At 44.4% G+C, this 22,491-nt stretch overlaps 2 long non-coding RNA genes across 2 annotated transcripts in view; one reads left to right on the forward strand and one right to left on the reverse strand.

The window, feature by feature from the left end:
- The window catches only part of LOC309710586, a 39,632-nt gene that overhangs the window by 860 nt on the left and 16,281 nt on the right, over nucleotides 1-22,491 (forward strand). The window lies entirely within an intron of this gene.
- LOC309710587 lies at nucleotides 800-12,568 on the reverse strand. The gene is made up of 3 exons (XR_014277758.1): nucleotides 12,532-12,568; nucleotides 3,280-3,367; nucleotides 800-1,108 (listed from the first exon to the last, which is right to left on the reverse strand). It is a non-coding gene; the product is annotated as an uncharacterized lncRNA (long non-coding RNA).

Below are 22,491 nucleotides of genomic sequence, written 5' to 3' on the forward strand. Positions count from 1 at the left end.
ACCAAAGGACCGTAAAACATGATTGTTGGGCTTCATTCCTGTGCTGAACAGTCATTTAAGATTAGCTAGTAAATAACAATTAGCTGATGTTGGTCATGAGACTAAAGTCATCTCACTGTGGTAATGTAAATATAATATGGCCAATATTAAAGTTATAGTCAGATTATTATGATATATTACAGCAGTGAGCTTGAACAGTTGTTTATATGTCCTATCACCTTAAATCTTCACTCAAAGACGAGTATCTGTGACAGTGTGTATACAGATGTGTTATATATAAGAGACAAATATTGTTCGTTTAATACGTTGGCATTATTACATTTGGCTCAATGCTTACATATGTGTATAAAGCAAATGTACGAGCTGTGATAACTGTGTCTGATAGAATGAAGAGTAGACTGATATATGAAATATTCCTTTATTGGGTGAGAAAATCAGACCATGTCATAACTGCTGTAAGTCACACAGAATAGACATCAGAGCCTTAAACAGGCTGACGTCTGCTAAATGGGTCAAACTGGGCAGAAAGTCTACAAACACATAACATCCTTATAGAATATGATGTAACACTATAGATCAACTTAGCTCAGAATAAATAAAGCATATAAACAGTTACAGCAATATGATGCAACAAACACAGCAGCTACTGATCCAAAATACTCAAAGCTTCATAGAACTGAAACCAACATTTATTTTAGCTCCATTCTGCTGCTGATACAGACTTTAGGTTTCTGAACATTAAACTTGTTGCCGCCTTTCATGGTGTGTAACTTGAAGGCCCTGAGTACCCTGAGTACTTTCTCCCACACTGGAAACACTGGGATGATCACATTATGTGAACATTACCTAATAAGACTGATTCAGTACAGACAGTTCTGTTAAACTTTCCTAGCAGTCCTTCACAAACAGGGAACAGTCTGTCTATTCTCTCCATCTGTCAGCTGCTGCTGGCTCTTCCTCCTCCTCTTCCTCACACACTGCCGAGTTTGTCCTGGTGGATCATCAGGGGTGCAAAGCCTCACAGATGATGTGCAGCAGTGTGTCCCTCAGTCTGTCCTCACTCTGGACACTTGCAGTCGTCACACATGGACATCAAATGTGTGATAAGCTGCAGGATTCAAACACAAGTGTAACTTATAAACACATGTTCATACTTTTATTCCACAATCAGAGAGAAAGAAACAGAGAGAGAGTGCAGGACAGACAGACAGGTGACAGTCTCAGGTGTACACACTGCTACACAACAGCACAGAGAAGCAGGATTTAGTGTTTGTGTTATTACGAGTGTAAACAAGAAGAGTTCCAGATGGTGCAGTGGACACATGTGTGACTGCTGTGATTAAAGCATCTTTCTTTCAGCTTAACGAGTGAACCGTCAGCTCGTTCAAACACACGTTAAAGTCCGTTTGGCTCGACACCACCGAACAGAGGCAGCAATATAACACAGCTCACATTAACAGTGCAGTGGATCCTGCTTGTGCCGTGATATTCAGGACTGCAAACCGAGCAGCATCACTGACTTTCAGCTTGTTGTGTTTGTGGATATATGACTGACTTTAATTATCCACAAAATCATCAGATTCTCTGCAAGATTAAGGTCGACTATATATATATTTATATATGGGGCGATCGTGGCTCGACCCTATATTATCACGCCCAAACCTCGCAATAATAGCGGTGTAACAACTTGTTCTTTGTGACAAGATAAACATGTCTCCTATACAAGATAAACACACCTTTACAATATTGACCACAGAAATGTACAATCAAGAACATTTTAACTGCTGGAACCATCTATTAAACTTCTTTATACATAAGCCATTTCTGTGACACTTACAGTATGTCTCTACCAGCTTTGCACATCTACAGACTGAAATCCTTGCGCATTCTTCTTTGCAAAACAGCTCCACAACTGCTCTGTGATGGCCTCAGAGGAGAATATTGGGAGCAACAACACCATGAAGTCCAAAGAACACCCCAGACAGGTCAAGGATAAAATTATTGAGAAATTTAAAGCAGGCTTAGGCTACAAAAAGATTTCCCAAGCCTTGAACATCCCACGGAGCACTGTTCAAGCCATCATTCAGAAATGGAAGGAGTATGGCACAACTGTAAACCTACCAAGACAAGGCCGTCCACCTAAACTCACAGGCCGAACACGGAGAGCGCTGATCAGAAATGCAGCCAAGAGGCCCATGGTGACTCTGGACGAGCTGCAGAGATCTACAGCTCAGGTGGGGGAATCTGTCCACAGGACAACTATTAGTCGTGCACTGCACAAAGTTGGCCTTTATGGAAGAGTGGCAAGAAGAAAGCCATTGTTAACAGAAAACCAGAAGAAGTCCCGTTTGCAGTTTGCCCCAAGCCATGTGGGGACACAGCAAACATGTGGAAGAAGCTGCTCTGGTCAGATGAGACCAAAATGCAAAACGCTGTGTGTGGAAAACTAACACTGCACATCACTCTGAACACACCATCCCCACTGTCAGATATGGTGGTGGCAGCATCATGCTCTGGGGGGGCTTCTCTTCAGCAGGGACAGGGAAGCTGGTCAGAGTTGATGGGAAGATGGATGGAGCCAAATACAGGGCAATCTTGGAAGAAAACCTCTTGGAGTCTGCAAAAGACTTGAGACTGGGGCGGAGGTTCAGCTTCCAGCAGGACAACGACCCTGAACATAAAGCCAGGAAACAATGGGATGGTTTAAAACAAAACACATCCATGTGTTAGACTGGCCCAGTCAAAGTCCAGATCTAAATCCAATCCAGAATCTGTGGCAAGATCTGAAAACTGCTGTTCACAAACGCTGCCCATCTAATCTGACTGAGCTGGAGCTGTTTTACAAAGAAGAATGGGCAAAGATTTCAGTCTGTAGATGTGCAAAGCTGGTAGAGACAGACCCTAAAAGACTGGCAGCTGTAACTGCAGCAAAAGCTGGTTCTACAAAGTATCGACTCAGGGGCTGAATAATTACGCACACCCCACTTTGCAGTTATTTATTTGTAAAAAATGTTTGGAATCATGTATGATTTTCGTTCCACTTCTCACGTGTGCACCACTTTGTGTTGGTCTTTCACGTGGAATTCCAATAATATTGATTCATGTTTGTGGCTGTAATGTGACAAAATGTGGGAAAGTTCAAGGGGGCCAAATACTTTTGCAAGCCACTGTACATGCCAGCCGAGCAGCCTCAGGTAGTTCTCTAAAACATTTTAAATTATAAAGCTGGGTTTCACTACACCCTGAGAGGTCAGTGAAGGCAGCAGCGAGCTCATTTACCATCTTACAGTCTTCCAGTTTGATCTTCAGACACTCTGTCACCTGTCCCGACTGCTCCTGAGCTGCTGCCTCTTCTGGACACAGCACGCTGATCTTCACACACACACACACACACACACACACACACACACACACACACACACACACACACACACACACACACACACACACACACACACACACACACACACAGGTGAAATCTCTGGTATCTGAGGCACACAGTTGATGTAAAGGTAGGTTGGCTGTAAAAGGGGAGGAGCTAAAACATATTTGAACTGTGATTCATGCAAAGCTACTCTAGTGGAGCAGAAGTAGAAACCCTTGATGTAATTCCTGTCTTCATGCGAACGTGCTATAATTCAGTCCGCACACAAATGTCCCCATGTCTGCTGACCTTGCAGACTTTTGTAAAAACTTGTGCTGTCAGCGTTAATCTCGTTAAAATGATGCTAACGCCATAACCGCATTAACACGGCAAATCTGCCTTAGCGAGTTATCGCGGATCGCCCCGTGCGTGGGGCTACATGGCACTAACGCGTTAATGAGCTAACCGTGCTAACGCATTGCAGCCCACGCTAACATACATATATACATATATATACGTGTATGTATATATATATACACAAGGAGTGCAGAATTATTAGGCAAATGAGTATTTTGTCCACATCATCCTCTTCATGCATGTTGTCTTACTCCAAGCTGTATAGGCTCGAAAGCCTACTACCAATTAAGCATATTAGGTGATGTGCATCTCAAAAAATGAGAAGGGGTGTGGTCTAATGACATCAACACCCTATATCAGGTGTGCATAATTATTAGGCAACGTCCTTTCCTTTGGCAAAATGGGTCAAAAGAAGGACTTGACAGGCTCAGAAAAGTCAAAAATAGTGAGATATCTTGCAGAGGGATGCAGCAGTCTCAAAATTGCAAAGCTTCTGAAGCGTGATCATCGAACAATCAAGCGTTTCATTCAAAATAGTCAACAGGGTCGCAAGAAGCGTGTGGAAAAACCAAGGCGCAAAATAACTGCCCATGAACTGAGAAAAGTCAAGCGTGCAGCTGCCAAGATGCCACTTGCCACCAGTTTGGCCATATTTCAGAGCTGCAACATCACTGGAGTGCCCAAAAGCACAAGGTGTGCAATACTCAGAGACATGGCCAAGGTAAGAAAGGCTGAAAGACGACCACCACTGAACAAGACACACAAGCTGAAACGTCAAGACTGGGCCAAGAAATATCTCAAGACTGGTTTTTCTAAGGTTTTATGGACTGATGAAATGAGAGTGAGTCTTGATGGGCCAGATGGATGGGCCCCTGGCTGGATTGGTAAAGGGCAGAGAGCTCCAGTCCGACTCAGACGCCAGCAAGGTGGAGGTGGAGTACTGGTTTGGGCTGGTATTCAATTCAATTCAATTCAATTTTATTTATATAGCGCCAAATCACAACAAAAGTCGCCTCAAGGCGCTTCATAGATACAGAGAAAAACCCAACAATCATATGACCCCCTATGAGCAGCACTTTGGCGACAGTGGGAAGGAAAAACTCCCTTTTAACAGGAAGAAACCTCCGGCAGAACCAGGCTCAGGGAGGGGCGGCCATCTGCTGCGACCGGTTGGGGTGAGAGAAGGAAGACAGGATAAAGACATGCTGTGGAAGAGAGACAGAGATTAATAACAGATATGATTCAATGCAGAGAGGTCTGTTAATACATAGTGAGTGAGAAAGGTGACTGGAAAGGAAAAACTCAATGCATCATGGGAATCCCCCGGCAGTCTACGTCTATTGCAGCATAACTAAGGGAGGATTCAGGGTCACCTGGTCCAGCCCTAACTATATGCTTTAGCAAAAAGGAAAGTTTGAAGCCTAATCTTGAAAGTAGAGATAGTGTCTGTCTCCTGAATCCAAACTGGAAGCTGGTTCCACAGAAGAGGGGCCTGAAAACTGAAGGCTCTGCCTCCCATTCTACTTTTAAATACTCTAGGAACAACAAGTAGGCCTGCAGAGCGAGAGCGAAGTGCTCTAATAGGGTGATATGGTACTACAAGGTCATTAAGATAAGATGGGGCCTGATTATTTAAGACCTTGTATGTGAGGAGCAGGATTTTGAATTCAATTCTGGATTTAACAGGAAGCCAATGAAGGGGAAATCTGCTCTCTCTTTCTAGTCCCTGTCAGGACTCTTGCTGCAGCATTTTGGATTAGTTGAAGGCTTTTCAGCGAGTTTTTTGGACTTCCTGATAATAATGAATTACAGTCGTCCAGCCTGGAAGTAATAAATGCATGAACTAGTTTTTCAGCGTCACTCTGAGACAGGATATTTCTAATTTTAGAGATGTTGCACAAATGGAAGAAAGCAGTCTTACATATTTGTTTAATATGTGCGTTGAAGGACATGTCCTGGTAAAAAATAATGGATTGGATTTATATAGCGCTTTTCAAGGCACCCAAAGCGCTTTACAATACCACTATTCATTCACTCTCACATTCATACACTGGTGGAAGCAAGCTACAGTTGTAGCCACAGCTGCCCTGGGGCAGACTGACAGAAGCGAGGCTGCCATATCGCGCCATCGGCCCCTCTGGCCAACACCAGTAGGCATGTAGGGTAAAGTGTCTTGCCCAGGGACACAACGACCAGGACAGAGAGCCCAGGGATCGAACCGGCGACCTTCCGGTTACAGATGCGATTCCCAACCCCCTGAGCCACGGTCGCCCAATAAAAAAATGACTCCAAGGTTCCTCACAGTGTTACTGGAGGCCAAGGTAATGCCATCCAGGGTAAGAATCTGGTTAGATACCATATTTCTAAGATTTTCAGGGCCGAGTATCATCAAAGATGAGCTTGTGGGGCCTTTTCGGGTTGAGGATGGAGTCAAGCTCAACTCCCAGTCCTACTGCCAGTTTCTGGAAGACACCTTCTTCAAGCAGTGGTACAGGAAGAAGTCTGCATCCTTCAAGAAAAACATGATTGTCATGCAGGACAATGCTCCATCACATGCGTCCAAGTACTCCACAGCATGGCTGGCAAGAAAGGGTATAAAAGAAGACAAACTAATGACATGGCCTCCTTGTTCACCTGATCTGAACCCCATTGAGAACCTGTGGTCCATCATCAAATGTGAGATTTAAAGGAGGGAAAACAGTACACCTCTCTGAACAGTGTCTGGGAGGCTGTGGTTGCTGCTGCACACAATGTTGATGGTGAACAGATCAAAACACTGACAGAATCCATGGATGGCAGGCTTTTGAGTGTCCTTGCAAAGAAAGGTGGCTATATTGGTCGCTGATTTGTTTTGTTTTTGAATGTCAGAAATGTATATTTGTGAATGTGGAGATGTTATATTGGTTTCACTGGTAAAAATAAATTGGGGTACTGGAACAAGAAGGCATCGGTGGGCAAGGGACGAAAACAGGGCGTTGTTGGAATGCTACTACGCAAGTAACCCCGGCGGAAGGGGCTACATGAATAGGATGAGGGACCTATGGATTCTTCGATACCCAACATCCACAATGACGGCGAAACAACTAGTAGCTCAGTGTTCCAACATTCGAAAGAAGGGACTGCTCTCACAGCTAGAGATTGACGAGGTACAACACAAATGCTACGGCAAGGAGGAGTCAGGACGCCAGGTCAGGGGGGAGATATCATCACCCCCACCCGAGATTGGGTACATAGCCCCAAGTGCGATAGGAGAAGGATCGTTGAGTGCGAGAGGAACTGACCTGAAAAATAGGATCATGGCCAAGCTTGAAACCTGGATCCCCCGTAGCCGGTTACCAAGATTACGTGAAGTACCCTCAGAAGGTCTGCTAGATGATGTTAATGCAGCACTACGGGCAATACCTACAACCACGATTACCGACACTAACAAGCTGATCTACAATACGGGATCAGTGAGATGCTTGGCTACAAGTTGAACAGCCACAAGGGGCAGTACCCTCCATGGAGAAGGAGGCTAGAGGGCAAGATCAAAGTAGCACGGAGGGAGGTTAGCCAACTAACGGAGTTGCAGAAAGGTGCGACAAATAAGGTGCCTAAGAAATACAGCAAGCTGTCCATACCTGAGGCCTTGGAAACTGCCAAGCAAAGACTCACAGCCTTGGCCAGCCGCTTGAGGAGGTACACCAGAGAGATAGAAGGCAGGAGAATAAACCAGCTGTTCTCCACAGAACCAGCAAAGGTGTACTCTCAGTGGCAAGGGAACAATAAGAGAACAGCACCACCAAGGCTGGAGACGGAGCAATACTAGAAGAGCATATGGGAGAAGGATACAACCCATAACGGCAATGCTCAGTGGCTAGAGGATCTGAGGGCAGACCACAGCGACCTCCCTGAACAGGGTCCAGTAACCATCACAGTGGCAGATATCCAAGAAAGGGTCTCCAGTATGAAGAGTTGGACAGCACCAGGGCCCGACATGGTTCACGCCTACTGGCTGAAGAAGCTAACTGCACTCCACGAGCGTCTGGCAGCACAAATGAACCAGCTGCTAGTTAACGAAAGACACCCGGAATGGCTAACTGAAGGCCGGACGGTCCTGATCCCCAAGGACCCCAAGAAGGGACCGGTCCCCTCCAACTACCGACCAATAACCTGCCTCAGTACTACATGGAAGCTCCTGTCAGGCATCATATCGGCTAAGATGAACAGGCACATGGGTCAATACATGAGCGGGACACAGAAAGGAATTGGCAAGAATACCAGAGGTGCAAAACACCAGCTACTGGTAGACAGAACAATCAGCCGAGACTGCAAGACCAGACTGACCAACCTGTGCACTGCCTGGATTGATTACAAGAAGGCCTATGACTCAATGCCCCACAGCTGGATACTGGAATGCCTAGAATTGTACAAGATCAATGGGACCCTAAGAGCCTTCATCAGGAACTCAATGGGGATGTGGCGTACAACACTAGAGGCCAACTCCAAGCCCATAGCACAAGTTACCATCAAGTGCGGGATCTACCAAGGAGATGCTCTGTCCCCACTGCTGTTCTGCATAGGCCTGAACCCCCTCAGTGAGATCATTAACAAGACTGGCTACGGATACCGACTACGGAACGGAGCAGTTGTCAGCCACCTCCTGTACATGGATGACATCAAGCTGTATGCCAAGAGTGAACGAGACATCGATTCACTCATCCACACTACCAGGCTATACAGCAATGACATTGGAATGTCGTTCGGACTGGAGAAGTGTAGTCGGATGGTAACAAAGAGAGGGAAGGTAGTCAGAACTGAGGGGATTGAACTACCAGAAGGCGACATAGAGGACAGTTACAAGTACCTGGGGATCCCGCAGGCAAATGGGAACCATGAAGAGGCCGCTAGAAAGGCTGCAACCACCAAGTACCTGCAGAGGGTCAGGCAAGTCCTGAGGAGTCAGCTGAATGGTAAGAACAAGATCCGGGCCATCAACACATACGCCCTGCCCGTGATCAGGTACCCTGCTGGGGTAATAAGCTGGCCAAAGGAGGAGATAGAAGCCACTGACATAAAGACAAGAAAGCTCCTTACCATGCATGGAGGGTTTCACCCCAAGTCCAGCACCCTGAGGCTGTACGCTAAGCGGAAGGAAGGGGGCCGGGGACTGGTGAGTGTCAGCACCACAGTCCAGGATGAGACAACGAACATCCAAGAATACATTGGGAAGATGGCCCCAACTGACCGAGTGCTCAGTGAATACCTCAGGCAGCAGAAACCCAAGAAAGAGGAGGGAGACGAGGAACCATCATGGAAGGACAGGCCCCTGCACGGTATGTACCACCGGCAGATAGAGGAGGTGGCTGATATCCAGAAATCCTACCAGTGGCTGGACAAAGCTGGACTGAAAGACAGCACAGAGGCACTAATCATGGCAGCACAAGAACAAGCTCTGAGCACAAGATCCATTGAGGCTGGGGTCTATCACACCAGGCAAGACCCCAGGTGCAGGCTGTGTAAAGATGCCCCAGAGACAATCCAGCACATAACAGCAGGGTGCAAGATGCTAGCAGGCAAGGCATACATGGAACGCCATAACCAAGTGGCCGGCATACTGTACAGAAACATCTGTGCCGAGTATAACCTGGAAGTCCCGAGGTCAAAATGGGAGATGCCCCCAAGGGTGGTGGAGAATGACCGAGCTAAGATCCTGTGGGACTTCCAGATACAGACAAAATGGTGGTGGCTAACCAACCGGACATAGTGGTGGTAGACAAACAGAAGCAGACGGCCGTAGTGATCGATGTAGCGGTTCCGAATGACAGCAATATCAGGAAGAAGGAACACGAGAAGCTGGAGAAATACCAAGGGCTCAGAGAAGAGCTCGAGAGGATGTGGAGGGTGAAGGTAACGGTGGTCCCCATGGTAATCGGAGCACTAGGTGCGGTGACTCCCAAGCTAGGCGAGTGGCTCCAGCAGATCCCGGGAATAACATCGGAGATCTCTGTCCAGAAGAGCGCAGTCCTGGGAACAGCTAAGATACTGCGCAGGACCCTCAAGCTCCCAGGCCTCTGGTAGAGGACCCGAGCTTCAAGGACAAACCGCCCGCAGGGGCGTGCTGGGTGTTTTATTTATATATAAATAAAAGAATTGGGAGAATTTAACAATACATACATACATACATACATACACACACAGACATATATATATATATATATATATATATATATATATATGTCTGTGTGTGTATATAATCGATGTATAAATGCTCAATCAACAATCCTTTATTCCATACAATTCAACACTTTAAGAGCACAAACCCTCCGGATGGGGAGACATGCATGCAGAGTGACACAGCAAATCTCAAACTGGTGGAGTGTTACTCAAGCTCTTATAGCCTCTAATGGGCAACACCTAGTCGTAAAGGCCTAAACATTCACATTCTTTCTCTCACACGGCGCCCAAGTTATGACCTCGGCTCATTGTTTTTCCTGCTCCCAACAAGGTGGTGGGGTGAACCTCCTGTGGAATGTGCTCTGTCTCCTCTGCTATCAGAACAGCAAGGCCCTGACTCTCTGCACACAATATTCTCTTCTTAACTCAGCAGTATAGTGCATCATAAAACAATATCATCATCATAATGTTCTAATATATGGTATACATATACATATGTGTATGTATGTGTATATATATGTATGTTTGTCATTGTTAACGTCACACCTAAAAACATAGCTTTTACTTTACGGTACAACAGGTATCATTTACCGTAATACCTGTTATATGCACGCGTGATACACAATAATAACACATAATAACCAATCAGACAGATTCATCAGGTAACATGAGAACATTCACTGCCTGGAACAGCGTATGGATGCTAGGGCTCCGGTGCACCGTCAGCCTCAGAATCTCCAGCTACTGGCTGCTGTGCTGCTGTAGATGGAGGGCAACCAGCTATGTGATGGTGATTAACTTATTCACCACAAGGTGTCACTGCTGTGCTTCCCAACAACACTCACGCTACAAGGTAAGAGTCCCCTTTGTTGTGTCAGTTAGTGATGGAGACATATACAGGTATTTGCAGCAAACTATAATTGATTGTTCTTCTCTCCTAACTTCAGTGCAGCTTGTAGAATAAAAATATAAATGAAACTGTTAACATTAAAGCTAACAGCTGGCTGCTTTCACCTTTACTTTGTGCTACATTCCTGTTCATCAAAACATCATTGCAGACAAATAAGGTCTCCATGTACCTGACCTGAGTGCATCTCTTAGAAACAAAATATCACCTCTCATTCTATTGGCTGTACCTTCCAGTGTTGGGTAAGTTACTTTAAATTAGTAACTTAGTTACATTACTAGTTACTTCTATCAAAAGTAACTCAGTTACTTCAAGTTACTCGTTACTTTCAGAGTAACTAGTTACTAGGGAAAGTAACTTTGGTTTTACTCAGAATTCTCTTGTTAATGTGTTGCTTCCGTAACTGGATACCCAGCCAGACTGTCAGTCTTCTAGCTTGCTTACTTGCCACAGTGCACTGTGCCACCTACCAATAGAAAGGAAAAAAATAATGTGCACATTTCCACGAGAGAAATCCCACGCCTGATTCTATCCTATCCTGCTTTTTACATCCAACACAAAAACTGCAGTCGTGGTGCTTTCGATTGTACTCAGAACTCGGAAATTCTGCCTTCTGAATAGGAAGATGTAGGTAACACCAGACTGCAGATGAGCTGCTTACAGGGCTGGACTGGGACAAAAAATCGGCCCGGGGAATTTGACTAGAGACCGGCCCGCCATTATAGGAAAAATCATAAAGCCTTTGAATGAAAATAAACCCTGTTGTGACAGTGATGTACACTGTTCTGATGGTATATATGCATCAATCTATCAATCGTTTGTTGTAAGACTCAGATAATTATTTTTTTAAAAGCGAGACATTTTAAATGATAATAAGAAAGAAAAGTATTTCTTTGTGCCCCCCTCTCCCTGTTAATGCCCTACATGGCCCCCTGGCAACACTTTGCTAGACCCGCCCCTGCACAGTTACCAGCTGTCAGCTACTTAGAAAAGGATCCTGGTGTTATTTGTCTCTCAGAAACAGTTCATAACTTCAACTCATTCATGTCACCTAAAAGGTAAACCTGTTTCTCCATCACCTGTTCAGCTCTGATGGTTCAGTAAGGACATCTCCTGGTTTCATCTTCATGTTTCCCTCTCACCACATAACCAAACCATATCATGACCAGCAGCTTTACAGCTGTGGCTCCAGCAAACATCAGCTGATACTAGAAAGTAATATTAAATAAATTCTAACAACAGCTGATCAAGCTTGAACGTGCTGCTGTTGTTTATCCACTGGTTTCCTCTTTCTGGCACAAAGTGGGCGATAAACAAACAACAGAGAAAAGCCGATCAGCTGATCATTGATCAGTTTCATGATTGAAGTAGAAACAGGAGAGGGAGGGGGGAGAATGAAAGAAGAAGAGGCAGCTGTGCAGCAAAGACACAGAATAACTGCAGCTTTGTCTTTTTCATTGTAGCTGAATTACGGGACAAACTGTTCCTTTTCACCTCAATAAGAAACGCGTAATATTTTCTCTGAATACCAGACGATTCTGTTTTTTACGGGACGGTTGGCAACTCTAATAATTAATCTTATGAACAAAATAAAGTTCAACATCAGTAACATAGCACCACCCAGCTGTATAGAAACCCTGTCATGCTAGCTAGCACGCAGTACGAAAAAGTCAGCACAGCTAAAATAAACTCCACCTAAACTTGGTTCATATCTGACCCAGAGAGACTGCAGGTCATAACCTCTTACCTGAAGTTCAGTTCACCTGACACTCTCGGACCAGCGGCTGCTTCGGGTCTCTCCTCCTGTCTCCCCTTTCCCTCCTCCACCTGCTGCCTCCACCACTTGCTAATGTTATTGAATCTGTGGAAGCTCCGCGATGCCACCACACGAAAGAATAACGTGCCTATCTAAATCCCAGTAACGAGTAACGCGTTCCTGGTTTTGGCATAATAACTAGTTACCGTGCTACTTACCACAATAATAACGTAGTTACTGTAACGCGTTACTTAATAACGCGTTAGTCCCAACACTGGTACCTTCATGATGTAAACAATGACGTGCATGCAGCGCAGGTATCGCCTCCAACTGTGCAGCCTTACTGGGTTTGCTGTGAAATATTTAAAGAGATCAAATATTTGCCGCTCACATCAAACTGGACTCTATGAACTAGAATTAGTTCAAAAACAATTGGTTAACATTTCTGTTTTTACATTTACGATTACCAACACACACCACAGAAACGTCTTTTCACAGAGGGCCACTTCCTGTGTGGATGAAGCAAACCGACAGCAGGCAGTTGTGATTCGCTGGCTGTGACTCACCTGAAGCGTTACAGGCCTCTCTGCTTGGACTGTTGGGCTGAGGCTCACCTGGGTCAGGATTGGACCGTCTGTGCTCAGAACATCGGCTCACTCTGATTCAATTCATGTCAGAACAAAACCAAGAACAGCTGGGTGGTAACTAAGTACAAAATACTTAAGCATTCCAGGTATCCGTGCTTTACTTTGAAGTATTCTGCTGATAATAAACGGGGCTAACGCAGATCGTTGTGTCTGTTGCTGTACGTCAGCACAGAGATGTTTCAGATAAATCACCTAAAAAACTCACAAGAATGAAATTGACATTCATTTTCCTCAACACCTGAGCAGCAACACTTGTGACCTCCACTGACTGGTAAATACCCAAACTCTTTACTCCTCTGCTCCTGTACGATGGGAGATTTTACCCTGGAGTCATCTTTGTTAAAACCAGCAGCAGTTTAATATTTTTAACTATGCTTTGAAAGTGTTTTCTTCAAATGGGAATTTAGAGTTGAAACGTGTTGTATTCAGCAGCCAGAGGCTAAATCCTGCCCTTCACTAACTTTAATACATTTTGACCTGCCAGGTTGTAGCTGTGGTCCGGTGCACAGAAGAGTGCACCTCTGCTGCATTTGCAATAAAAAGCTGACCAACGCAGAATGAAACTTAAAGGGAAGTTGGTGCCGGAGACAAAGAGAAACCTGTGCATGGATCTTCTCTCTTGATTTGTTGCAGGGAGGCTGCAGGGAGTCACTGAGCTCAAAGGAGTGTGTAGCTACGGCACAACAAGCAGTTTCTTTGAGCCGAATATAAAAGTGACGGAGCTTTATGTGCAGGTAAGTTGTAAGACTACGCCCGTTGTCCAGCGTGCTGTTGCCTAAATAACAAAGAAAACAATGACCCTGTCATGTCTGCGTCAGTCTTGAAAGGACAAACAGCATAATTATGCAGTTGCCACTTTAAAATAATCCTTCTTGTCAGTGGAAATTCTTTGTCATTTCCCAACACGGACACTTGCAGCATGCTCTCATTTATGAGAAACTGGTGGAGTTTCTACGCCCAAAGATAACGATCTTTCCTCAAATGCATTCTTTTGTAAAAACAAACTCACAGTGAAGAATGTGAAGGTGGACACGTATCAGTGCCACTCTGTTAACCTGCTTAACCTGCAGTAACCGAACATTCAAGAGATTCCCCACCCCACCCCCGAATGCACAGACCGAGTGGATAGCTCACAAAATGTGTCTTTTTTCACAACAAATTCTCTCTTAATGTCCATGAAAGAACTAGAAAAGCTGATCGCGTCCTTGATTGTTAACGTGAGCTTGTCCATTGCTCAAATGAGCTGAGCTTTAAATCAGCAGAAATAAAAAGCTAAGTGTTTCTTTAATACAGCAGTTAAATGTGGAATCAGCTGCTGCCACTGGGTCCAGTTTTACACGTTTGTATGAAAGTATATTTAAAGCTCCAGAAAAGTTTCATTTACCCCTAAAGATGCAAAATGCTCTTCATGCTTCGTTAGAAACTGCATTACTTATAAATGTGGAAATTATATATTTATTATTATTTATTTTTTAAAAAGGAGAACACTGAGGTCGATTAGCTCAGAACTTTGTTTTATATCTTCTCTTTGAACAAGATAGAAATTTAGGGGTAACATGGCCTTACAAACCTATTACACACAGCCTATTCAGTTCATAGGCTGTGTCTATGAACTAAAATTAGTTGAAACAATTGGTTAACATTTCTGTTTTTACGTTTGACTACGCACGTTTAGCTTCATTTCTGCAGTTCCACAATAGTATGTGTGTTTTATCCTTGGTATGAAAAATGTTCAGCTGCTGACGGGACAGAGTTCTTTGGAGTCGTGATGCAAAAACAACCTTTATCTTCACGGCGATGTCACACAGACACACTGAACACTGATTCTGAGGAATGCTTGACTTAACAAACACTGGTTGTTGCACAATCACAAAGCAGAACATGAACATATTTCAGTCTTCTTCTTCCTCCTGCTCCCTTCAGGGGGCGCCACAGCAGATCATTAGCCGCCATCTCCTCCTATCCCAGCATCCTCCTCTGTCACACCAACCCTCTGCATGTCCTCCGTCACTGCGTCCTTTGAGGTCTTCCTCTTTTCCTCCTGCCTGGCAGCTCCATCTTCATCACTCTGTCCAGTATATCCACTGTCCTTCATTCCCTGCTCGGTCATCTCTTTTCACTTCCTGTGTCATTGTCTTTTATTTTCTTATCTCTAGTCTACGTCAGAGCGCCTGTTTCCAGGCCCCGTCTGCGGTCTCCAGTTCCTTGTGCCTTTGGATTTTCTCCCTTTTGGACTTTTCACTTTTGCCCATTGGGACTTTGTTTTGTTTTCTCATTGTTTGTTAAATCTCACCTGTTTTCCATGTCTGCATTTTCACATCTCAAAGTGATATTTGAGTCAATTTCAGGGCCTGTAAAGAAGTTTAATCAGTAATTCAGCTTCTACCAGGTTCTGACTGTGAGCCTCAATTACACATACAGTCGGGGAAGATGGCCCCGCCCCTCCCTGAGCCTGGTTCTGCTGGAGGTTTCTTCCTGTTAAAAGGGAGTTTTTCCTTCCCACTGTCGCCAAAGTGCTGCTCATAGGGGGTCACATGATTGTTGGATTTTTCTCTGTATGTAGTATTGGATTGTCTACCTTAGAAGAGGAAAGCAGGTATTTGTTAGACCTTTCTCAACTTCAACACATTCTGTATACATGTTCTTCTACATGAGGTGTATATGTACAGTGGCAAGTGTTCATATTTTCTGCTTGTGAAGTTGTGTCTCATTGTTGTTTTATAAATTCTTCAAATGCAGTCATCACTTCAAACTATTCACAGTAAATGATTTTTTGTTTCTATGGGCGGAGTCTCCAACTTTGTGATTGCAGCCTTTTCTTAGAACATAAATCTGTGTGTAATCCACCAGTTTAACGTATCCTTCCAGTTACTTTGGAAGCTCTCACACTCAGACCTCTGAGCCGAATCTGAAACTTCCTTTTTGAGAGATTTCAGGTTCAGCTCATCAGAGCTTCCAGATGAAGTTCATCCCAGTTTAATTCTGATACCACTTACAGGGACGCTTCCCCTGCTCTTTGTGATAAATCCTTAAAGTATTTTTCTGGAAAGATCTCAGCTTTAAGGGCTTCTCATCCATCTCACCCATCATCAGTTTTAGACCCAGTTCCAGCCTCTGAATGCTTGACTGTCTTCCAACAGTTTGAGCCAGTGTCTTATTCTGCTTTAAAAGATATAATTGATCATCTCAAAATCTCTGGTTCCCCGCATGATATTCTTCCTTCTCGTTTCTTTAAGGAAGCTTTACATGTTATTGGTCCTTGTATCTTATCTCTGCTGAATGCATCATTGTCATCAGGTTGTGTACCATCTCTCTAAGCATGCTGTTGTGCAACCTATTATGAAAAAGAAAAATCTTGACCCTAATGCTCTCACTAACTACAGGCCGATCTCTAAACTCCCTTTTATTTCCAAAATATTGGAAAAGGTAGTTCTAAAACAACTTCAGGCCTTTTTAGATGCAAATGGTATTAATGACAAGTTTCAGTCTGGTTTGAAACCTCGCCCCAGCACAGAGACAGCCTTACTTAGAGTTTTTAATGATCTTCTTTTAACTGCTGACTCTGGATATTCTGTGGTCGTAGTTTTACTTGACTTGACTGCTGCTTTGGTTAACCACAACATTCTTCTATCAAGAGTGGAACATGTTGTTGGTCTCAAAGGTTTTATCTTGGTTTAAATCCTATCTCTCAGAGAGGTCGTTCTCTGTTGCTATGGGGCAACACTCCTCGGCTTCTGCCCCTATTTACTGTGGTGTGCCTCAAGGGTCCGTGCTCGGTCCTGCTCTCTTCTCTTTGTACATGTTGCCCTTGGGATTAATTTTTAGTAAATACAACATCTCCTTTCACTGTTATGCTGATGATATCCAGATTTATTCACCTTTGAAATCCGATGTGACTGCTTCTTTGCAACCTCTGTTCAACTGCTTGCATGAAGTTAAAATTTGGTTATCACATAATTTTCTTACATTGAACGAGACCGAAATCATAGTCTTTGGTAGTCACACTCCGCTAAACCAGTTAGCTGATGCCCTAGGCCCTCTCGCTAGCCATCTCTCGCCCACTGTAAGAAACCTGTGAGTGTTCCTGGAGGGCTCTTTTAAACTCGAGAAACAGGTCTCCACTGTGGTAAAAAACAGCTTTTACCAGTTGCGTCAGATATCCAAAGCAAAGCCGTTCCTTCCTTTAAAAGACCTTGAAAAGCTTATCCACGCATTTATTACATCCAGATCGGACTACTGTAACTCCCTCTACTCGGGCCTCCAACACTCCTCTCTTTGCCGGCTTCAGTTAATTCAAAATGCAGCTGCGCGTCTTTTAACAGGTACGAGAATTCATGAACACATAACTCCAATGTTAGCCAAATTACATTGGCTCCCTGTTAAATATCGCAAAGATTTTAAAATTCTTTTGTTCACTTTTAATATTCTGAATAATTTAGCGCCCAGCTATCTGAACTACTCCACTCATACAATCCCAACAGAGCAGATCGTCCAATCACAGGCTCCTAGCACAACCTAGGTCTCGAATGAAGTCGAGAGGTGACCGGGCCTTTGCATCCGTGGCACCCAGACTCTGGAATAACCTCCCTGTTCATGTTCGTACTGCCGAGTCGATCCAGTCTTTTAAATCACGTCTTAAAACTTATCTTTTTACTTTGGCTTTTGATTCTAACTAGTTGGTCTAGCTTGTTGTGTTGTTACCTATTGTTTGTTGTCCTGTTTTATTGTTTGTTTTAATTGTCTCATGCTTATACTGACTGTGAAGCACTATGGTCAACACTGTTGTTTTAATATGTGCTATATAAATAAATTTCGATTTGATTTTGATTTGAATTCAGTCTAGTTAAGTTTACTTCTCCATGGCACCGTTACAGTTCTGTTACCTTTCTTTCCTTACAGTTCACCATGGATAAGCTGGTCTCCGAACTTTTCGGCCTCTGCCCAACCATCATCGAGATGTATGACAATATGAAGGACAATGACGAACGCTGCAGGCGGATTGCTGACAGGGTCAGAGCTTTGGAGGGACTGGTTTTAACCGTCAAAGAAAGGGGATCAGGCAGAAACTCTGGCGCTGTGGAGAAAGCGCTGAAGGAACTCCACACCATCTTGAAACATGCTGAGAAACTGGTGTCAAAATTCTCAAAAAATAATCGGCTTAAGGAGTTCATGATGTCAGGCAGCATTGGAGCAAAGTTCAGCGAGGTGAACCAAAGACTCACTGAGAACTTCCAGATGCTTTCTGGAGCTCTGCAGGTTGAGCAGAGCGACATACTGCACAAGGTGTATGAAACTGTTTTAGGGTGCCCCTACACACCGCTGCCTAACCCCCCATGTCCTATGTTTTCCCCAGCAGCACCGCCTATCCCCTCTCCTCCCGTGTCTGCCGCCTACATCATGGCACCCATGCGGGCTTCGACGCCTGTTCTGGCCCAGCCTTTCTGCAAAACTACAACAGTTCGCGTTCTTGTCTCCAATAACATGCCCCCGATGCCCGTCATTAGGACCATCAGCCCTGTTTCTGTCGTCAGAACTGTTTCACCGATGGGTTTTCGGCTCTACTAGTTTGGCCAGTCGCTTTGCATGATTTGTGATCAATAATAATCCCTATTTAATCCTCATGGGCCTTCATTCCTCCTGGAAGGTCTTCTTGACTGGGAAGCTGTGAAGGTAACTTTCATTCTCGAGAAATTCTTTTGTAAAAGAAATACTACTTTTTTTTCACGATTAAATAGATTTGAGAGGGATTCAAAAACAAACAATTTTAATAAAGTTTTGTGAAACAATGAAATTATTCCTTGCTGAAATGAGTGCACACATATTTATTCTCTTTCACATTGTTATGTAATTTGTGTCCTCTTGTCCTAGTGCTAAATGAATCTCTAATAAATCAAGGAGCCTATGTGTGTCTGTGTGGTTTTCATCTAATTTAACAATCGTTCATCTGATCTGCTTCAAACTGTGCAGTCTGAGGATGCAGCGTGGTGATCAACAGTCATGTCATGGTCCTGCGGCCATGACTCAGTGACTTTGTGTTTATGTTCTTTATTGTTATTATTCTCTTTATTATTCTTGGGCTGTTTTGGGATGGTTTGTGTTTTGGGATTTTAGATACTGGGTTTTGGGTTTGTGCTCCCTCTGTTGGTCCCTGGTGTTAGTGTTCCCCTGTCTCGTCAGGTTAATCAGGTCCAGCTGTGTCTCCCACCTGTGTGTGATTTCCCAGTGTCTCTTTGTGTACTTATAGTGTGTGTTTTCCTCTGCTCCTCGTCGCGTCGTCTGTGTTCATACTCTGTGAAATCCCCTGCGTGCTCTCCCTGCTGTTCTCCCTTCATGTTCAGGTTTGCCACTCCTTTGTGTAGTTTCACCCAGTTTAGTTCATCCTTAGTTCTGTTTTGCCATCTCCACTTTATGTTTGATATTGTCAATAAATCGCCTTCACATCTGAGTAAGTGCTGAATTTGAGTCCTCCTTTCCACTCTTCACACGGCCGCTGCCCCGGACCGTGACAAGTCATTGGCTAATAACGTAGCACTACACCCTCTCGTCCAATCGCATAAGCCCATGAAATGTCCCCTGGCTTCACGGACAGGGTTTACGTTGGAATAAGTTGGACAAATCTTTTAAAAGTTGCCAAGAAATATCTCCCACTAATGTTTCTGTCGCATCGGTGAGCTGAAACGCCAAACTAGTCGGATCGAGTGTTCAGCTGTTGCAGAGAAACACTGAGCCGGATGAAAAACCTTTCCTGCGTTTCTGTTTTCTTCTTCTTTTCTGGAATTAAAATTCACAGTGAAAACACCACAAAGATCAAGAATAATACATTCGTAGGACTTTTATACTTTTACACATCACATATAAATCAAGTTGAAGAATGAAGCACATCATGAGCTAGTTAATTATAATAATCTCAAATATTTTAAACTTTGTGATTTCAGAGGTTTAACAAAGTTTCCTATAATGTGTGGTCTGATCTTCATTGCAGGACACAGTAGAACGTGTTATTTTCTTGGGCTGAATTTGATGCCACTCCTTTCTGTGTCTCCTCCAGTGTCTCCTCCTGCTCTGCTAATTTTGCCTCCAGCTTGGACATTTTTTTCTCGTTTATCCAGCTTCATCTCCCGATCGATGTGTAGAGCCCCAGACAGCGATATGTAGTCATCAGTGAGGCTCTTGTTCAGATTTTCAAACTCTTCCACATCTGATTCATCTTGTGAGCCTCTGTGAATTTGATGTTCAGTAGTTCAGCTTTCTGCAAAGTCTCTAGGAAATTCTCCAGAGCTTTTTTCACATCAGACAGCTGAACTTCCTTCCTCTGGTCGAGGAAAAACACCAGTTTCCACAGAGCTTCAAGTCTTTTCACGACGAGGGGAGCCTGGATCTCCAACTTCCTAACTGGCAGACCACAGGCAGTAAGGATGGGCGGACATGTCTCAGCCTCCACCACTCTCAGCACTGGAGCCCCCCAGGGGTGTGTTCTGAGCCCCCTGCTGTACTCTTTGTACACATATGACTGTGTGGCCACTACCAGCTCCACCACCATCATCAAGTTTGCTGACGACACCGTCGTGGTGGGCCTGATCTCTGATAACAACGAGACGGCCTACCTGAAGGAGATTAGGAATCTGGAGAACTGGTGCCAGAGGAACAACCTCCTTCTAAACGTCAGTAAGACAAAGGAGCTGATAGTGGACTTCAGCACTAAGCAGGAGAGGAACTACCAGACCCCCGTCATCAACGAGTGCCCAGTGGAGAGAGTGGACAGCTTCAAATACCTCGGAGTTCACATCACGCAGGACCTGTCATGGTCCTGTCACATCAACACCGTGGTGAAAAAGGCCCGATAGCGTCTCTACCACCTCAGACGCTTGAGAGACTTCCAACTGCCCTCCAAGGTGCTCAGGAACTTTTACTCCTGCACCATAGAGAGCATCCTGGCGGGAAACATCTTAACCTGGTTCGGGAACAGCACCATGCAGGACAGACGAGCTCTACAGAGGGTTGTGCGGTCAGCTGAGCGCACCATCCGCTCCGAGCTCCCTGACCTGCACTCAATCTACAGCAGGCGGTGCCGGACCAAGGCCAGGAAGATGGTGAAGGACCTCAGCCATCCCAACAACAGACTGTTCTCTCTGCTGAGGTCAGGAAAGCGATTCCGCTCCCTGAAGACCAACACAGAGAGACTGAGGAGGAGCTTCTTCCCGCAGGCGATACGGTCTCTCAATCACACCACCACACAGTACTGACCCACACATACAGTTCTTACACACACTGGACTTTCTGGACTTTGTTTTCACTTCATTACTTAAATCACGCTGCTGTTATTGTGTATATGCTGCTGTTATTGTGCATATATTTATTTATATTTCTTCATACATTCTTATATAGTTCTATATTGTGTATTTTGTTGTACAGTTATTTTATTTTCAACTTTAATTTATATATTTTATTTTATTCTTCCCAGTTAAATTTACCCTTCATTCTAATTTGTGTTGTACAGTTATTTCATTTTTAACCTTAATTTATATTTTATTCCTTCCTAGTTAAATTTACCCTTTTTAATTTTTCATATTTATTTCCTATCTTATTCATAGCCTTTTCCTTTTTTGTTTTCTTTCGGTCACGAGCAGTTGTCCAAGCATTTCACTACATATCGTACTGTGTATGACTGTGTACGTGACAAATAAAATTTGAATTTGCTGGACATTATCCTTCATCTTCTCAATCGTTCTGTGAACATCCTTGAATGTCGTCATTATTTCCTTGTTCAGCTGAAGAGACATGTGCCAGGGAACAAAATGTTTTTATTCAGCCCTCAATGAGTCACATTCAAATTATAATGACTAGGATTGCTGAATCTCTGAACCTCACGTTGAGCGCACATGGACTCCTCAGCGACCACTTTCACAAAGAAAACAGTTTCCTGCTCTGCTTTTGAACGTCTGGTGTCCTGGTGCAGCCACAACAACCTGGTGCTGAATGCCCAGAAGACAGTGGAGATTATTGTGGACTTCAGGAAGCACACAGCTCCACTCCCCCCCATCATCCTGACTGACACCCCCATCACCTCTGTGGACTCATTCCGCTTCCTGGGTACCACCATCACTCAGGACCTGAAGTGGGAGCCCACCATCACCTCCGTCATCAAGAAAGCCCAGCAGAGGATGTACTTCCTGAGGCAGCTGAAGAAATTCAACCTGCCAGCACGGACGATGATGCAGTTCTACACCGCAATCATCGAGTCCATCCTCACCTCCTCCATCACCGTGTGGTACGCTGGAGCCACTATCAGGGACAAACAGAGACT

The sequence above is a fragment of the Aulonocara stuartgranti genome (genome assembly GCF_965226115.1).
Source record: "Aulonocara stuartgranti genome assembly, chromosome: 7".
NCBI classification, from domain to species: domain Eukaryota; kingdom Metazoa; phylum Chordata; class Actinopteri; order Cichliformes; family Cichlidae; genus Aulonocara; species Aulonocara stuartgranti.